The following is a 13,930-nucleotide window of genomic DNA, read 5'->3' as shown; positions in this document are numbered from 1 at the left end:
TGGGTTTGCTTTGGCCGTGTTGGTATGCTGAATTGATGTAGGCTAGTGTGTATGGGATTCTATGGACTTTTTTAATTAATTTTCAGATTCTGGGTCTGATGATTTTCTGTAAAATCAAATACAATATCTCAGTTGTGTCCAATGCAGCATAAGTAGTAGTTTAAAGTTCATGAAGCAAGTTAGAGGTATAATTTTCATGCTTTTTTTTTCCTTCTGGATTTGGTAGTTTTGGGTTATTTTTGGTGTGGATATTTTTGCTTCACTAGACTTGAATTTGAATTGTTTGCTGAGATTTTTTCTAGTTGTTGTTTAACTGTGTGATTGGATTTGTATAGGTAATAATTATTGAAAGAATTTTGGTTTTTAGTGACCTCTGATGAGAGGTTGGCGTTTGAGCATGATTTGGAATGGTGGGTAGATTTGGATTTCGAGTTTAATTAGGAATATTTTGGAAGTGATTCATTTTTTTTTTTTGTTTGGAGGGGAAGAGGGTCTGATTTATACAATTGACACCTATTGTGTTTAAGTCTAAGTTCATGCTTGATTGTTGTCTGCCTCCTGTTTTGTTTTTCATTTTAGCTTGCTTATTAATGCGTTTTGGTATTTGATGTTTTGGAGTTCATATCATGTGTTGTTTTACTGGTAAACTATAATTCACACTCCTGGTCCCTTTAAGACCTTACTGTATTTGCTGCAAGGATGGTACCGAATGAGGTAAAGAAAGTAGGTTGGCAGAATAGCAATCAAACTTCTTACCAAGAATAGTCTCTCCACCTATTGATAAGACCCCAATAGCAATCAAACAATTTCTTATTGGATGCAGAATTGGATGCTAACTTATATGATGGCCAAAATTTCATTTATATTGTGTGTTCATTTCTCAAACTAACTGCTTATCATTTTTGTGTAGTATGGCTGCTGCAAATGCTGGGCGGATTGACTATACAGAGCTCGGACCCATTGACGGGTCGGTGTTGTCAAAGCGGCTCAAGCATCGGTCCGAAGCCATTTGGAATGGGCAGGTAAAACATAAAACTAAAGATTTAACTAATGTACATGCATTTAATTTATACAATGTACATGCATATGCCACCCATATATTAATCCATGGTTCGATCTGTGCGGGATCCGGGATCCGTTACCTCGCCGTAGCCGTAGTTCAGAGTTCTCCAATCGAGAGCCAATGGTGGACGACCGAGTCAGGAACATCATCAAGGCAGTTGGTTTGGAGGGACTCCTTTGGGTCCCGGGTAGAGAGATTGACCACGGTTTGATAACTGCCTTAGTGGAGCGATGGCGGCCCGAGACTCACACCTTCCACATGCCACATGGTGAGATCACCATCACATTACAGGATGTGGAGGTTCTTCTCGGGCTTCCTGTTGATGGTGACGCTATAACAGGGAGCACGCAGAAAAGTTGGGTGGATGTGTGCCGGGACTTCCTTGGCTTTCAACCTATAAATCAAGACAACCATAAGCAACTTACTGGTCAGAGGATTCTCATCAACCGGCTTTTGGAGCAAGTTGCCGATCCATTGCCGCCTAATGCTGAAGAGGACCAGCTGCATAAGTATGTACGATGCTACATCCTAGCGCTATTGGGGGACACAATATTCATGGACAAATCCGGCGATAGGGTGCATCTAATGTGGGTGCAACAGTTGGAAGACCTTCGTAACCCACGAAGGTACAGTTGGGGAAGTGCTTGCCTTGCATGGTTATACCGAGAGCTATGCAGGGCAAGCGAAGACACTAGTCAGATTGGTGGGTGCTTACTGTTACTCCAGTATTGGGCATGGGCCAGGTTCCCCTATTTGTGCCCCGCAGTTGAGCATGGTCCGCCAGTGGATGCTTATGGTCCTCCAGTGCGTGGTCCATTGTCCTTGAAGTAAGTCTTTACCTCATGCACGTCATCTACATTATGCGATCATTCCCTAAGCTTATAATAATGTAACTTGCTTTTATTTATTTATTTTAAAGGCTTCTAGCAATTTTTTATGTCAACATTGTGTAAATTTCAAATAGAGGTTCAATATATATGATTACGTTAATATACTCCAATTTTGTGATTGTCATGTGGCTTGCATGTGCTTTGTTTTTTATAATCGAGTTTCTTATTCTATTGTTATTATTAATTAAGTAAATATCTATAAGATGATCTTAGTAGTTATAACATTGGAATTATCTCTGTACGAAATAATCGAGATATTGATCTATTGCAACTGATTGTAGGTGGTTGTGGGTCCCAAACAAGAAAAATAGGCCCGCCCACATCTTCAGGGACAGATATCGCGAGCAAATAGCTTCAATGTTGCCAGACCAGGTATGAAAATGCATTGTTTTACATGTTTAGGAACAAGATATTGGATTGAGGGGATTTGAAATATAAACATTGCTACCTAACGTGTTGTGTACTTGTTTTTTGGTTGTTGTAGGTGGTGTGGCAGCCATATGAAGCTGAGTTAGAGGACCTTCTGCCATGGTGCGTTGCAGGGAGGGCCGTGTGGACGGCAACGGTGCCGCTTGTATGTTTCCACCTAGTAGAAAAACATACACCGGATCGTGTCGTTCGTCAATTTGGGATGATCCAAGAAATTCCTCGCAATGTTGACACCGACACTGTGCTTCATGGCATTGATTTGAGGGGGAAAGTCGGTGTTGATTGGACGCGAAAGCATGCTGTGCATATCGATGAGTGGGGTAATCGCCTTCAACGACGTTGTGAAGCAGTGCTTGGTGATATGCCTCCACAAAGACGAGTACCATGACCGGTTCAAAAGGATAACTCGGAGGTTCATAGATAGGCCCGGTGCTATAGTGACTCGCCGGTAACTTCTCAATGTCTTCTACATCTTACCATATTGAAATAGCATGAAACCACTGTTTAGATAACAGTATACTATCACATTTTTTGCTTAGCACTTGGTCTCTCTATAATTTGCAATTATTACTAGCACAACCAATTCTAAACCAACATTTATTTTATTATCGATTGGCATTGTTGATTTGGTGTTGCATTACTAATATGTGTGGTTTTTCCATGTGCAGATTGAGGGATACGTCCGTTTGTTGAGGCGTCACCCAGTGGGCACAGAGGACCACAAGGACATTACTGAGGTCCTAACGGCAGTGCATGCAATTGAACGTGTACAACCTCCTATTCCTGAGGCCCCGAATGAGGAGGCACCTACTCCAACGGGCCCAAGCACGAGCACAACCCCGGCCGGATGTCGCCCTCGTCCGCCTGTTGCTAGCCCTCGGGTTGTCCCTACCCTGATCCTTCTCCATGCATCCCACATCCATCCCCTAGCCCTACCATCCCTTCATCCACCCCACATCCATCCCCTACCCCCACCATTCCTTCACCCACCCCACATCCATCTCCTCGCCCCACCATACTGACACCCACCCCACATCCTTGTCCTGGGTCTGACATTCGTCCACCTACTCCACGGTCATTTCCTCAGCTGTTACCCTTTCCATCCTTTGACCTGGGTATTGATCCAACTCCACCCGACATGCAGCAGAGCCACCCTCCCACAAGACATCTTCGCCCCGTCTTCGCCCATCGACCTACCCCATGTTCAGCCGAGCAGATCGTTGGGTTACCTGCAGTGGCAGAAGGTCGGCCGAAACGCATATCAAAGGCACCTCCTTGTGGGACAGGGGGGCACAAACATGGACACAATGCTGGGCCCGAGGCATCTGACGAAGGACATGCAAGACCTCCTCCTTATTATACTAGACGACATAAGATTCAAAAAAGGTAACTCAAAGCTAAATGTGAAACAACACACTTTATAACTAGTGGTATTCCTCTTTTCACATTTCAATCTACTATTGATTACTTCATGATATTATTATGGAGGTCAATATGGTTTTAACGTACATTTTCCGACGTAGGTGATGGGAACGAGTGTTGAAGGGGGCCAAAATGACAGTGATGCGGGTGTAGAAGACGGTAAGCAACTACTCTGACTTTGGCGGTTAAAGGCCACAATTCACTCTCGATTGTTGGAATAACAACGTAAAATTTCATTCTTCTCTCTTTTCTTTTTGTTCTTCGCCAATAAATTTTTGTTTAATTAGCGCGGAGTCTCAATTATTTATTTATTTTGCGTAGAGTCTGAGTAATTTTTACTTAATTAATTAATTTCTTTCTTAGAGTCTAACTAGTTAGTTTGATTAATTAATTAATTAATTAGAGCTTTTTCTCGTTGGTGAATTAGAATCGAATTATAATTATTTAATTTCTTATATTGCCGTGTAGAATCTGAATTTTATATATATAATGTTAATATTTATTAATTAATTTCTTATATTCTTGTTAGATTTTATTAGGGCTGTTCGTTGGTTGGTTAATTTATGTGTTTCTTTGAATTATTGTTTTGTAGTTTCATTTGTCTTACAAACTTGTGGGGTTGTTGGCGCCACTTGTACTCGCTTGGTATCTTATTTCCCATGGAAACAGCAAAATCGAAGAGGATAAGCCCACAAAAGATTTCGTCAAGACGGTCGAAAGTTTTGGTGGACTCAGTTCTCGCATTTGCTCGCATTGGAGAAAGCCCCGCCAGAGGAACTAGTGAAATCTTTGAAGGAGCAGGGATTGTTGAAGAAGGGATCAATCCGGGTAGATATGGAAGAGCCGGATCTAGAAGAAATAGATTTTGAAAGGCTAAGCAGAGAATTTCTTGTGTTGGAAGATCGATTAGTACAATGAAAGATATTATGGGGAAGACTGGAAGAGAGCATTGGATGTGGAGGGATCAATCATCCGGGTAGATATGGAAGAGCCGGATCTAGAAGAAATAGATGAAGGGCTAAAGCGTAAAATCTCTTTGATGTTGAAAGAGCGGATTATAGCAATGAAAGATTTAAAGGAGTAGAGAGCATTGCGGCGCTACATCCGGAACAGCCTAGAGAAAGATCCAAGAAATAGCTCGGAAAGAGCTACAGAAGAAATACTCTCGCATGTTTGCAGAAATCCGAGAGAAGATAGAGACAAGTGCCTCGCTAGTGCTTGGTAGATGTTTACCTGCTATATGATGTTTCTTTTCTATACTTTATGCTTTTATGTTCTCTCCGCCTACATAAAACCGCATATTACCATTTCCTATAATATCCGGTAGCCCTTACATCACTTTTTCTTATGGATCTCATTAAGTTACCTCTTTTCATCAACTTTTGTTTGTGGAAAATTCGATGGTTGCATCCGAACTCTTTATTTGGATCCAATATCATCTAGATGCTTTAACGTCTTCTCAACTTTTTAACTCCTAATTTGACTTAACTCATTGTTTTAACCCGTGGAAGAGACAATTCATATGAAAATTGAGTCATGTGCAGTTGAAAATATGTTAGATTCTTTGTATTCTTAACGTGCTAGTAATTTTTAAAGTACTAAAGTAATGCAGGCTAATTTATAAATTTCATTATGGGAAAGGCGAGTCACCTCACCTTTAGCATTTCAGTCTTTTTCGTTTATCCATTTACATTATCTCATCCTACTTGCTAAATCCTATTGATGAATTTAGAAATTTTCTGTTTTAGCCGAACATCCGTGCAAAAGCAAAACCAGATAAATGTATACAATCTCGCTTGGAAAAAAAAAAAAACCCTTATAGTTTAGTTCATGAGTGAGAGTTTAGTGCCGTAAGTTTAAATTGATGGCTTTTAGTCCCCGAAATAACTTGGTCAAACTAAAAACTAACATGTTATGGCTTCATTATGGCTAAATTACATCAGCTTAACTTAGGTAGGGACTAAATCGATCGCTTTAAGTCTTGGAAATAATTTTAATTTCTCTTATATCAATAGTCACACCCATATCACTAGTACTCCCTTCGATATATCTTGTCGCTTTTCCTTTTTCTTTTTGGCTCTTGCTGGTCCACTAACGTTGAAGTTGAATTACCATCTTTGTTTTTGTTGGTAGTGGTGTTCTTGTTATTGCTAGTGCTCTTATTATTAGTGTTGTGTTTTCTCCCATGGGATTTATCTATCTATGTGATCGTCTAATTTTTTTGCTTGAACCGATTTTGTCAAGGTCTTTGTTTTGAGTATTCAGGTAGATATTGTGTACTAATGTTATTTCCTTGTTCCTTTTATAGCATGATGTTTCCGAGATAAAGAGCTTGATTTACCGATCTTGTTGTGTAGGACTCGTTCTTGTAGCAAACAATGTTTCTCTCGCTCAACAAAGAGGCAAATGCACCTATCTATAGTCCCGAAGACTTAAAAAATATTAAAAAAATAGCCGAGAGAGATGATACATTTGACCTACTCGGGAATTCACCGGCACCTTCTATATATGGGCATTCATGGATAAAGAAAGCTGTAATTTTATTGATGCTTAGTGGAGTGGAAAAGAACTTAAAGAATGGAACCCACTTGCGAGGGTGAGTTGTACCTTCTTCTCTAATATTCTATCGGCATTATATGCATCTTTTTTATTGTACCCTTTCTCTTATGCAATTCTCTTATTTCCGTATCTCGGGACCATTCCTTGAGGCCCTAGCATAAGAATTGAACGTTGAATGTTAATAAACCGATTAATTGTTTCTTTCGGCGACATTAATATGATGATGGTTGGTGATCCTTCGTTGCCAAGTCTCAACTTCTAAGAGCCATTATGAATATTGCTCCCTTGGCCATATCAACTACAGGTCGGGGTTCTTCTCGGTGTTGGTTTGACTTGCGGTTACTTCGTATCAAGAAACAGGTAAAGCATCTCCATGTGCTCTAGCATTTTGCATTATGTGGCATTTTTTCTTCTTCAAGGAAATGGTAATTGACCATGGTCGTTGATCGGGAGAAAGAAGGCTAGAAGCCGGTGCGATGGTTCTTGCCGATCGAGGTGTTGTACTGTATTGATGAATTTGACAAGATGAATGATCAAGATCGTGTTGCCATACATGAAGTTATGGAGCAACAGACCGTAACTATTGCCAAAGCCGGTATTCATGCGTCACTCAATGCTCGATGCGGTGTGGTGGCTGCCGCAAATCCCATATATGGAACTCGTAAGTGGTACATATGGTAGTTATTCAAGTGCACCTTACCGCAAATGCTAGGTGATTGGTGCTTTAATTGCTTAGCTTGATTTCATGCCGTTTCTTGGTTGTGCGGTATGATCGTTCATTGACTCCGACGAAGAATATTGGACTCCCGCATTCTCTCGCTTTCTCGTTTTGATTTACTATTTATAGTATTGGATCAAATGGATCCCGATATTGATCGTCAAATCTCTCGAGCATGTTTTGCGCATGCACCGGTACCGTTCTGCAGTTGGAGGTGTGTTAACACTAATCTCATGCTCGAATACTAGTGGTCTCTATGATGAGCTTGATTAAAGAGTTAAATTGTAGGTGAGGCGACACTTGATGGGAGCTCAAGATATGGAAGAGAAGACGAATCCGATGCCGACTCGTCTTTGTCAAGTATAACCGAATGCTACATGGAAAGAAAGTAGAAAGGGGACGGAAGCGTGATACCCTTACCATCAAGTTTCTTAAGAAATTTATTCATTATGCAAAGCATAGGATTCAAATTTCGATCCGACCGATGAGGTCATTATAATTATTAGTTTTTTATTCCCGCCTTAATGTAATGAGGCTATAGCCGACTAATACTAGTACTTTTTTGTCCGCAGCATCCGAACAGATTGCAACAAAGATATGCAGAGCTTAGAAATACCGGTTCAAATGCAAAGGTTAGTGCATTGTAATCCATTGACAAACATCCGAAATTAACTATCCGGGTTTTCTAATCCACCGAAAAACATATTATACAATTAATGATAGTTTTTCTCTTTACCAATTCGTGTGTAGACCGGGGGAACACTTCCAATCACCGCTAGAACCTTAGAAACCATAATACGTCTCTCTCGCTCATGCCAAATTGAAGTTGAGCGAGAAAGGTACCCGGATCCATCTCTCTTTTGATGTCTTTTGTAATTAAATGAGAATATAATGAGATTTGTGTTCATTATACTCCTTAAGATTTTGGAATGAATCTAAGTTCAATATTCATGTTCAGAGGTCTTATTTGTATTGACCTTTAACCGAGGAATTCCATTGTTTTTCTCGCTTGCTCATCACAAATTGATCTCTCTTGGCAGTGTTTCAAAGTCCGATGTTGATGCCGCCCCGAAGGTTTTATATTTTGCAATATATCATAAGGAATTGACTGAAATGGAGGAGCGTGAGCATGAAAGGGAGAAAGAATTGGAGAGAAAACGTAGAGCCGACCATCCCGGTGGAAATGATAGAGACCATCGTCCCGGAAAAAAAGATAGACGCGAAAGTGGAACTTCGGATGTAGAAGGGTGAGCCATAGCCGTATTTTCTACATGAATTTTGAATGTACTTGTTGCTTAGAAGCATTGGTATCTATTCAAGGAAAATCTCGTCATTTGGCTTCGCCGAGCCGTGCATGCTTTTATATATATACTTCTATATATAAATAATCACACTTTGTGTAGTTTTTGGTGTAGACTTTCATTTGAATATGCAAGCTCTGAACTAATTTGTTTTATTTTGTCTTTTCAATTATTCTTTTGCCTTTTTAACTATGGGCAAGTTCTTTATTCCCTATGTGTGTATCCGAAACTTCAGTGCAACCATGGTATTTGGATGTGAATCCTTTCCTGTGTAGATGAATTTCAGCCATTCCTTGCATCGCCTAGTTGAGTTAAATAGGTTTTCCTATAGATCGGTTACATAGTGACCATCATTTTGATCTCACATTGATTTGGGTGTAATGTAGTATGTTCAACAAGCTAGTCACACTAAATTGAGTTTTTAATGATTTTAAACTTTTATGAGCCAACAAGGTTTTCAAAAGAAGCCTATCTTTATTTTTGGATAAATATTTTAATGCTTTCTTCAGTTTCCTTTATTGCAGCAATGGTAGTTTGACCAATTTACGTAATCAGTAGTTGACAAAATCAGTATTTTGTTGACAAGTACCCTGAGTACAGAAAAATGCATGGATATTTTTCAAAGCTTGTGTCATTGGTCACATATCTGAGCAAGATGGCTGTAGATATAAAACTATTGTTAGTTTCAGAAACAGAGCAGGAGTTGGCTTGTAATGATGGTCAAGTGGCAGCATTTGAGGTAGTGTAATCAATTGTATGGTGTCTTGTTTTTCTCTAAATATTGTTTATGTTACTTCATATATGTCCTTGGGCCTACTTAGATATACATTTTTCTAGATAATTTATAATAGAGATTATTATAAGATACATAAGTATGGATTTTGATATAATTTTTAGACAGCTATATGGTCATGAATCAAGCCGAAGGAGTAGATTGTCCTAGTACAGGAGGTTGAAGAAAAGGATGTTGTCTTGGATGATTTTGTTGTATGCACACATGCATTAGATACACTCATCAGTATGAGACAGATTAAGATGGATTATGTTATTTACCCAATGCTCAAATATGGTTGGGAAATGAATTTACAAATTTTAATTTGTTAAAATATATTTTAAAAAAAATGATACCAATAACAAAATTTCTTGAAATATATGAAAAAATGATGACCTGGTGAAAGTAGTTTTACGCATTGGAACTAATAATAAACTTGAGTGGCTCCACCGACAGCAACTGCATTAGTAGCTCTGTTTGTTACTAAGTAAAGCATTTTCCTGGTGAAAATGTTTTTTACACAATATTTTCAAGGAAAATAAATTGTTATATATATATATATATATTTTTTTTTGGGATCCTAAATTTTTTTTTCTACTATTTGGTTGCACAAAATCTCTATGTTAAAACCAACAAAAAGTTAGTAGGTGGTGGTGGGAGGAGCTTCTGTTTTTTTTTTTTTTTTTTTGTGGAAGGGGGGGGGGGTGTGGAAGGGGGTGGCAGTGGTGCAATGAGGAGAAGTGGGACAGGGAAGTTAGGAAGGTGGTGTGGGTTTTTTTTTTTCTAGTGTTAAGGGTATTTTTCTAATTATGTTAAAAAAAAAACCTACATAATTGTTAGTTATCAGTCAGTGTTGCTGGCATAGGGTTTTAATTTATTTATAGGTAAGTCTTACTCAGTTTATGGACTTTGATGTGTGGCCTTTGGTCCAATTCGTTCAGGAGTTTGTTTGTTAGTCAAAGTAGGAATTCTAGTACTATTGGGCAAAGCTAAGATCTAGAGTCTATAGAAGTGTCATTGCACTTAAAGAAAGATGGAGTTGCTGAATGGAAAAATTGAGTGTATTGAGTATTGAGGGCACTTTGGCCTTAATGTTCAATTCTCACTTTCAATTCCCTCTTTCTTTTCTCTTTAACTTTTTTTTTTTTGATAAGTACCAAGTTTAATTGAAAATGAGAAATACCTTCTGTTCACTTTCAATTTCCTCTTTCTTCTCACAAAAAGAAAGACATCCTCCTAGGAACTCAGACACTCTAAATACTCTTCGAAGGAAAGGAATGAGCTGTAATGCCACAAATAACCTGGTAGTGGGACCGCACGTCAAAAGTACCTCTCCCATTCAAGCTCCTGCTAACATTTATAGGAAAGGAATGAGCAGTAATGCCACGGATAACCAGGTAGTAGGACTGCTCATCAAAAGTACCACTCCCATTCAAGTGCCATCAAAAGTACCGCGCATCTGTTACCATCCGCATTACTGTCCACGTTACTATTCAGGTGCACTGTTGACAACTTGTAGGTAGATTTGATCTTAGTATCTTCCCATCTCTTCTGCAAACCTAAATGAAATCCTTTCTCATCCTTTCCCTAGTTATTAATTGACCCTAAATCCAAAATCCTCCTAACTCTAATCCTCCCACAAGCGAGGAAGAACCTTCAAAGCACAAAGCTATGCAACAAGGACATTGTAATTTAGGTTTTTTGCTAAAAAATTGGGCATTGGCTATAGTTTGTTGGACACATGTTGGTTGAGATAGTCATGTGGGACAACTTTTATTCATGTTTAATTATTTATTTATTTTTTATAGGGATTTTGATGGTAACTTATGATTAAATACAACATGGCAATGGTTTATTATGAAGTTCTTTTGTATATATTCAGAAAAATCGTTATTTCCTCTGGCCTGATTTACAATGACGTCTAGGATTGTAGGGGTTGGCAGAAATCCTCAATAGGGTAGTCGAAGTTAGCTTCATGATTGAATTAGCAAAGTTTAAATTTTTATTGGGATGTACATGCCTTTCACATGTTTGAATTATAAGTAGATATGGGGGGTTTGTTTGTGGGTAAATGCATGCGAGGTAAAAAGTCAGAAAATCAGCTGTGATTTTGGAGGGAGTTACAGTACCAAGAAACTGAGTGCTTTAGTGGTTCTTTTGGTATCCTCACATTACCATCTGATTGTGAAATATGCATTGAACTGTTAATTAAACAAGAGGTTACGATAGATAAAAAAAAATGTACGTTTTCAACTGATTGCCTTTCTGCCCAATTTTACCTAACTAATATGACCAATGGAACATGATTAATTGTCTTGTTTAGTGGTTCATGTTAGATTTAAAAATGTACGCACTCTTCATTTCTGTAGGACAATAGCACATACAGATTTGAAGCCTGAATTGGCCCTCCATCCCTAATAAACATTGAAAATAGGCAGCTTGCAGGTTTCGCACTCTTTCAAGATGCCTCAAGATGCTTAACCGCAAAATCAGCTCCATATATTGAAAGTGGTTGAAGTCTCCAACGACTATGTGTCCATAAACTGACATCATAACCCACACCACCAGATAAAATCAATCATTGGGTAGAAATGTTGCTGATTTCGTCATTTTATGGAGGTTCATATGGCGGCCGGTTTTCAAGTTCTGGTTCGGTGACGGCAAGATTCTCTTTAGCTTTAATGATTCTTTCCTGACGAGATTCTTCTAGCTTCCTCAAGTCTTCCATTTCTTTATATTTTTCCCTCGTACTTGCACCCCCTATAGACACATTCAATCAAGGTAAATTATTCATTTCCAAATGAAGCTAAATTTCTACTGCAATAGATTTTCCTGAGGATTCTCCGTACAATTTAGTGGTTTTTTGTTGTCTCTCCCAGTGGATGCTCCAAATGTAATGGTGCAATTGGTTACATTGGCTCCATTGGAAATGAGAAGTTTGGAGAGGAGATGACAAAAAATTAAAAATCAGCCGGTGTTAATGTGAGTTTCTCTTCGTCTTAGACTTGCACTGAACGTTGGTTATGTCTTCACCTTCTTATTGGAGTTAAGACAATTATGAAAATTGTAATCAGGTACATTTCTACCCAAGGATGAATCTACATCAACTGGAACCTGTGCTGTTTATGTGGTTGGTGGTCAGAGGTCAGTGATATGTCATGTCTGCACGTAAACTCAGAATGCAAGGTCAGTTCCATAGGGATTGCTTTGATTGCTTAGTTTCATGATGATTTACATGTTCAATCCAGTCAGCAGTGTTGGTAGGTTGCGTTTGTTGGACAGATAATTTTGCTGCTTTCACTTGCATTTTGTCAGAAAATATTTTGTAATTATAAGTAGATCACGCAAATAGGCAATACCCTACATGATTGGCCCATGTCCTACTCTAACAGTTTCCAACTCATGGCTCCCATTATTACTACTAAGAACACTTGAAAATCGAGAACCCCCTTCATTATAGTCCCATCTTATGTTCTCTATAGTAGCTTATGCTTATCAGGTACACAACTAAAGGTTTAGCTTGATTGTTATGAGAAATATATTTGTCTATTGTGACTCTGGTGTTAGATGTTGGAACATTTACAGTGTTCAATTCTAATCTGCAGGAAGTTGGAGTTAATGTCACAATATTTTTTTATTAAGCTTGCGTTTGCCTGATGTTACCTTCACTGGCAAAATTAAGGACAATGCATGTTAACGTAAGTTTTCTATCTCATAACTTTTGAAGAGTTAATTACTAAATTTAGTCAAGAAAGAATCTCCTGTGGTACCTGTACGTTTCTTGTCACACGATTGTATTTATTCTCAGGTTTGGAAGCTCATTTACATTTTCTATAGGGTGTGCAAGTACGAGGGAAAAATATAACGAAATGGAAGACTTGAGGAGCAAGAAGAATCTTGTCAAGAAAGAATCATTAAGCTAAAGAGAATCTCGCTGCTGCTGAACCAGAACTTCAAAACCGGCCGCCATATGAACCTCCATAAAATGACGAAATCAGCAACATTTCTACCCAATGATTGATTTTATCTGGCGGTGTGGGTTATGATGTCAGTTTATGGACACATAGTCGTTGGAGACTTCAACCACTTTCAATATATGGAGCTGATTTTGCGGTTAACTGTCTTGAGGCATCTTGAAAGAGATATGACAGTTTTTTTTGCTATCATAAAATGTATTGGTGTACCTATAAAATAAACTGTGATCTTGTTGTTGTATTGCTGCAAGAGTCCCCAGTGGACCACATTGTATGTATAGGTATTCTATTTGCAACTGTAAAGTCTAGAAACTAAAGTAATGGTTATTATGTTAATGGTCAGATATTTAGATTTTATGTCGTAACTTCTTCAGTTGCATCAACTTCAATCCAATTCAATCAGCTTCACGTAGGCCACCTATTCCAATGCATGGTTTTTATTATATAAAAAACTCCACTTCTCAGTCTTGATAAGCCATGTATAAGAGGAAAAAAATTTTATCTTCTATCTCTGCAATACTATTTAATTCCAGAAGTTTGAAATTTCATAGTTGTAGTTTAGATGTGTTTCATAGTTTTGTTATTTATCTGGAATTAGTTATCAAATTTAGAAACTAAACTATTTAATTTATGTCTTTGAAACACGTAATTGTGCAGAAGTTTGAAATTAAACACCCTCTATTTTAGATTAATTTCATAGTTTTGTTATTTATCTGAAATTAATTATCAAATGTATAAATCGAGCCTTTGAAATTCGATTGCTTTAATGTGAAAATCAAGTTTCAAATTGTCGATTTTTAAA

At 38.2% G+C, this 13,930-nt stretch overlaps 1 long non-coding RNA gene across 3 annotated transcripts; it reads left to right on the top strand.

Annotated features, from left to right (window-relative positions):
- Positions 1-11,866: 11,866 nt before the first annotated feature.
- Positions 11,867-13,493, top strand: LOC142608161 (uncharacterized). 3 transcript variants are annotated; one of them, XR_012839434.1, is made up of 5 exons: positions 11,867-11,935; positions 12,034-12,136; positions 12,229-12,340; positions 12,760-12,852; positions 12,992-13,493. It is a non-coding gene; the product is annotated as an uncharacterized LOC142608161 (long non-coding RNA). The 3 variants fall into 3 exon arrangements; XR_012839433.1 differs by lacking the exon at positions 11,867-11,935 and having other exon boundaries at positions 11,945-12,136; XR_012839435.1 differs by lacking the exon at positions 11,867-11,935 and having other exon boundaries at positions 11,945-12,136; positions 12,963-13,011.
- Positions 13,494-13,930: the final 437 nt, after the last annotated feature.

This window comes from Castanea sativa, chromosome 8 (assembly GCF_040712315.1).
Source record: "Castanea sativa cultivar Marrone di Chiusa Pesio chromosome 8, ASM4071231v1".
NCBI classification, from domain to species: domain Eukaryota; kingdom Viridiplantae; phylum Streptophyta; class Magnoliopsida; order Fagales; family Fagaceae; genus Castanea; species Castanea sativa.
The sequence above is the reverse complement of the archived record's forward strand: the minus strand, read 5'-3'. Positions and strand labels throughout refer to the sequence as shown.